Genomic DNA, 6000 nt, shown 5'->3' with positions numbered 1-6000 from the left:
GCGAACTGTCAAGGGGTTCCCATTATAACCCGACCGCGTAAGGAATGCAAAATCAAGGAACATAACACCGGTATGACGGAAACTAGGGCGGGAAGAGTGGAACAAAACACCAGGCATAAGGCCGAGCCTTTCACCCTTTACCAAGTATATAGGTGCATTAATTAAATAAGAGATATTGTGATATCCCAACAAATATCCATGTTCCAACAAGGAACAAACTCCAATCTTCACCTTCAACTAGCAACGCTATAAGAGGGGCTGAGCAAAGCGGTAACATAGCCAAACAACGATTTGCTAGGACAAGGTGGGTTAGAGGCTTAGCAAGACAAAATGGGAGGCATGATAAAGCATGTGGTAGGTATCGCGGCATAGGCCTAGCAATAGAGCGAGCAACTAGCAAGCAAAGATAGAAGTGATTTCGAGGGTATGGTCATCTTGCCTGAGATCCCGCAAGGAAGAAGAACGAGTCCATGAAGAAGACAAACGGACGTAGTCGAACGGATCCTCACAACTCTGGAATGAAACCGAAGCTAACGCGAGAAGCAACCTAGAAAGAAGCAAACAACAAAATAAACAACCAACACATAATCATGGCATGATGCACAACCAAGTATGATGCATGTCCGATTTAATGAGGGCATGGCATGGCAAAGTGCACAAGCAAAATTACAAGTTAAGTGGAGCTCAATATGCAACGAATTGCATATTACCGAAACACCATGGGACTTATTTAGTTCTATCTCGTTTTGGTACCCCTCAATATTAAATGTTGTTAAACATGGCAAGAGGTGAAGCATAGTAAAACTACCTATCTAGGCAAGTTTAAATGAGGCCGGAACAACAAGCAACAAGTCCGGAAAATCCTCATGTGCATATTTATGGATTTGGTACAGTTCTGCCCTAAACCAAATTTTAGAGTTATTAAACATGCTAGATGAGTGCACCATGTTAAACTATGCATTTTCTACCCCATTTACATATAAAGTTTATTTAAAACCGAGCTACGGTTATTTAGTTATGAATTAAAGCATTTTAACATATTATTAGAGCAAATTTAATCAAACATCATTTTTAAGCATTTCAAACATGGATGAAAGTTGCAGATTATTAAACTGGTCAAAATTCCAGGCATTTTACATATAAAATGTTTTTACAAAAGATGCATAGTTTGTGAGATATTAAATGTATGAACATGAGGGTCTTTTCTGAAAAACTGCAGTCTCTGGAATAAAAGAAAAATCACAGAGCCTAAAAAAAGACTCTGGCCAAATCTGGCCGGCCCAAAGTGCAGAGGGGCTGCAGGCGGCTCACCCTGGCCCAAGGCCCGGTCCAGTGGAAGCAGCAGGCCGGCGGGTCTGGCTGGGCCTAGGAGGCGCTGGGCCTAAGCGATCTCATACGGGAGACCCACAGCGAGGCGCTGGACGAGCAGGCAGTCAACGGGGCTGGAGCTCTCTGCTCGATCCCGATCTCACGCACGAAGATAGTCCTCGGGCGCTGCAGGAACCAGCAGGCGCGGCGGCTCCAGGGACTTGGCGGGGCTCCAGGACTGTGCGGCGGCGGACTGCGTCGATCCGGCCGGGTTAGAGGCGGAGATGTAGCGGGGCGAAGGAGAGGTTCCGGACGACGGCCATGGAGTCAGGCGGAGCTCCTGGTCGAGGGCGGCGCTGCGAAGCTTTGCGGCCAGGGTTCCTGCTGAATGCTGCGAGAGGAGAGAGACTTGAAGGTAGATCAGCACAGGAGGGAGGGAAGAGACACAAGGAAGAAAACAGGGTAAGAGCGGCGACGAGGTCATCCTGCTGGAGGTCGGAGGCTGGCCGGGGTGGTTGGCCATGCGAGAAGACAAGGACGGCGGGGTTCGGACTTGCCTCGCAGGTGTGCTCGGGAGGACAGGGCCTCGAGTGCTCGTGGAAGAACAAGCAGAGGAGGGCGGCTATGATGTGGATCGAGAGGACTGGCTCGGTCACTGGTGGCAGGGGAGATCGAGCAGAAGGGGATCTGGGAGGATCCTAAGCTGGGGGTTTGAGTGTGGCGGCGGCAAGGAGGAATGATGGGACAACTCTCCTTGATTTTAGGGTTGGACTGATACGTATATAGCATGTGGATTTTTGGGTAGGGGCTACCTCGTCCCTCCGATCGTAATCGGGCGGTCGAGAAAAAATATGTTAGGAAGTCCAATTAACAAAACGGAGACGTTTTGTAGATGTTTGGGGATAATCCGGACCCAACGGTGACGACTGTCCGGGTCGGGTCCGGGACAGCTTTTGGACGCGCGCGCGAGGAGGGCCGCGGGCTGACGAGAGAGGATAGGTTGGTCCTGGTGGTGGGTAGAGGACTGTGCAGAAGGCCTCAGGCTGAGAGAAGAGAGAGAGAGAGAGAGAGAGAGAGAGAGAGACCCGTCAGCGGTTTCGGAGACCGAAACGTTCAACGAAAGACCGTCTACTATTGCCGCTATAGATAATCGTTGGGCCGTCAAACGGACTCCGAATGCGATGAAACTTGGCAGGCGGTCTACTGACAACAAAACAACACCGCACACCAACTTTCAACCCATTCCGAGAGCATTTCCCGGCCACTTATAAAATAATATTTCGGACATGCCGCGAGCGCGTGCAAGTGTGGTTGAGCTCAGAACGGACAACAGAGAGAACGAGGAGACCGGGACGGATGCAAGTTTGGAAACATGATGATGCAATGCACATGATGACATGGCAAGATGCAACACGAAAGCAAATGACAAGGTAACAACAACGAATGACTGGAAGACACCTGGCGCAACGGTCTCATGGCGTCACATTAAGTCAAGTGTCAAGTTATCTACAACCGGATATTAACAAATTCCCATCTGCCACATAACCGTGGGCACGGCTCTTGAAAGTTTATACCCTGCAAGGGTGTCCCAACTTAGCCCATCACAAGCTCTCACGGTCAACGAAGGATATTCCTTCTCCCAGAAAGACCCAATCAGTCTCGGAATCCCGGTTACAAGACATTTCGAAAATGGTAAAACAAGACCAGCAAAGCCGCCCGATGTGCCGACAAATCTCGATAGGAGTCGCACGTATCTCGTTCTCAGGGCACACCGGATGGGCCAGACGTCGGGTTGGCATAGACCCTGGTTACCCAGGGGGCGCCGGACATCGCCTAGGTTGGACCAACACTCAGAGGAGCACTGGCCCGGGGGTTTAAAATAAAGATGACCCTTGAGTCTACAGAACCCAAGGGAAAAAGGCTTAGGTGGCAAATGGTAAAACCAAGGTTGGGCCTTGCTGGAGGAGTTTTATTCAAAGTGAACTGTCAAGGGGTTCCCATAACACCCAACCGCGTAAGAAACGCAAAATCAAGAGACATAACACCGGTATGACAGAAACTAAGGCGGCAAGAGTGGAACAAAACACCAGGCATAAGGCCGAGCCTTCCACCCTTTACCAAGTATATAGATGCATTAATTAAATAAGAGATAATATGATATCCCAACATATCCATGTTCCAATATGGAACAACCTTCAGCGTCACCTGCAACTAGCAACGCTATAAGAGGAGCTGAGCGAAAGCGGTAACATAGCCAAACAACGGTTCGCTAGGAAGGTGGGTTAGAGGCTTGACATGGCAATATGGGAGGCATGATAAACAACTGGTAGGTAGCGCGATATAGCGATAGGGCGAACAACTAGCAAGAAAATATAGAAGTGATTTCGAGGGTATGGTCATCTTGCCTGAGATCCCGCAAGGAAGAAGAACGAGTCCAAGAAGTAGACAAATGGACGTAGTCGATCGGATCCTCACAACTCCGGAACGAAACCTAAGCTAACGGGAGAAGCAACCCGAAAAGAAGCAAGCAACATAGTAAACACACAAGCATAAACATGGCATGATGCACAACAAGGATGATGCATGTCTGGTTTAAATATGCATGGCATGGCAAAGTGCACAAACAAAACTACAAGTTAAGTGTAGCTCAATATCCAACGAGATGCATATTGACAAAACACCACATTCAATTATTTAGCTCTCTCCCGTTTAATCTACTCAACAAAATTAAATGTTGGTTAACATGGCAAGAGGGGAAGCACAATTAAACTGCACTATCTAAGCAATTTAAATGGGGCCGAAAACAACAAACAATAATCCTGGTAAATCCCCATGTGCATATAGCAATTTAATGCAAACAACATTTTTAGCCATTTAAATGTTGTTATCATGATGTGGATGACATATGCGAGTTTATGCAATTTTATGAAAATGTTGACATGAGCATATTATGGAGCATCTGGTCACCATGGCGGAACGAGAGGGGTGCCATAGCGATGAATCCGAAAATGATGCCAAGGCACATATCGGTTCCGGTAACTCGATTGAGATGCCGGTGCAAAAGAAGGTGCGACGGGAGCGTGTCATGAGATGAAAGGTGGGGTGCTCCTGGTTACCGGGTTCCCACGTGTCGATGGCTCGGAAACGGGTAATGCGCAAATAATAAAACATGCATGGCAAACATCGGATACATGCAACCACCTCATACACGCATCACATGCATACGGTCCATGGCGTCGTTCCGGTGGTTATACCTTCGAATCATGCGTTCGGGACGGTACGAGTTCAATGGGATGTAGTTGAAGTAGTGGTACACGGGTCTTGTCGGATCCACGCGACGGTAGTCATACACGGTTCGTAGATGTTCGGCCCGTCGTTGTACTTGGGCGGAAGAAAACACATGGTGACGGAAAGGGAAACTTGACGCATCGGGGGTCACCACTGAACTTGACGAAACCCACGGCGACGGAGAGGTACGCGTCGGCTGTAGTCGTTCAGGCGGCGAGCGTCGTCGAAATTGATGGGCGTCGTGTAGTCGTACCCTTCGATGGTAGTCGTTCACGTTCGTATTGGTAATTGGCGCCATTGTGTCTCGAGTACTTGATGGTTCCGGTCGGGGCAGCAAAACGTAGTGGACCTTGATGATGTTTCGGTGTGGTACTTGGTGAACCAAAACAAGGTAGCACAAGGTGGTCTTCGAGGGACTTGGCGCGGGTCCATGGGAGTGAGGCAGGGGCGCGCCGGTCCAAGCAATCTAACCAAAGGGCAAGGTCGATGGAGGTGCGGGAACAGTGGGCGACTGCGGAGGAAGGCGGTGGCTTGGCGGCCGATCTAGAGCAGGGAAGCAGAGGCCGACGGACGATGGGGATGGCCTCTGCGACGAACACCACGGGCGGCGGTGCTGCAATTCTCCATGGCCTCGACGTGGTTCCTCATCTGAGGCAGCAACGGCGAGGGTGACACAAGGCAGCTGTCGCACGGAGCATGGACGCAATGAGGACGAGGGCTGCTGCTGCCCCATGGCGGGCGGGGCACCTAGACGAGGAGGAGGCTGCGGCCTCGGTGACGAAGCCTTGCTGGTGGTCGGCCGATGACAGAGGTTGGGCGCGCGGAGGCGCGACGGAGGGTTGCGGGGTTGAGCATGAGCTCTTCTGCGTGACCTACAGCCCTCGCTTGTAGGCACCGGCTCGCCGGTGATGAGGAAGAAGCAGGGCGGCGGAGCGGAGCCAAGCAGTAACTTGGACGGCAAGGCCAGGAGAAGCAGAGGACGGGGAGGCGAGGAGAAGCAGAGGACGGGGAGGACGGCGAGGCTTTGGGCGGAGGCGGAGGTGCTGGCATGGGGAGCTCCTCTCCCTGTGCGATGTGTGGCGGCGGCAGGAGGATGGAGGGGATCGAGGAGGGAAGGCCAGCAAGCAGGGGGGTAAGAGGAGATCGGGCAGGCCTCTTGGGCCGACTAGGTCAGGCCGCAGGTGGACCCAAGCGGGCTACAGGGATGGATGGGCCTAGCTGGGTTTCTCCCTCCGTTTTCTATTTCTCATAAGAAAAAAACGCAGGAGATAAAAGAAATGAACAGAGGAGTAGCAATGGAGTTTGGCAGGGAGAAAAATCTTTCCGGACTCACAAAAATGTGAAGGAAGAAAATAAAATGGTTCGAGCATTCTTAGCAGAATTAAGATTCGCTCATGGTTGAAT

The sequence above is a fragment of the Triticum urartu genome, chromosome 4A (genome assembly GCF_056163025.1).
Source record: "Triticum urartu cultivar PI428250 chromosome 4A, HENAU_Tu73, whole genome shotgun sequence".
Classification (NCBI taxonomy): Eukaryota; Viridiplantae; Streptophyta; class Magnoliopsida; order Poales; family Poaceae; genus Triticum; species Triticum urartu.
The sequence above is the reverse complement of the archived record's forward strand: the minus strand, read 5'-3'. Positions refer to the sequence as shown.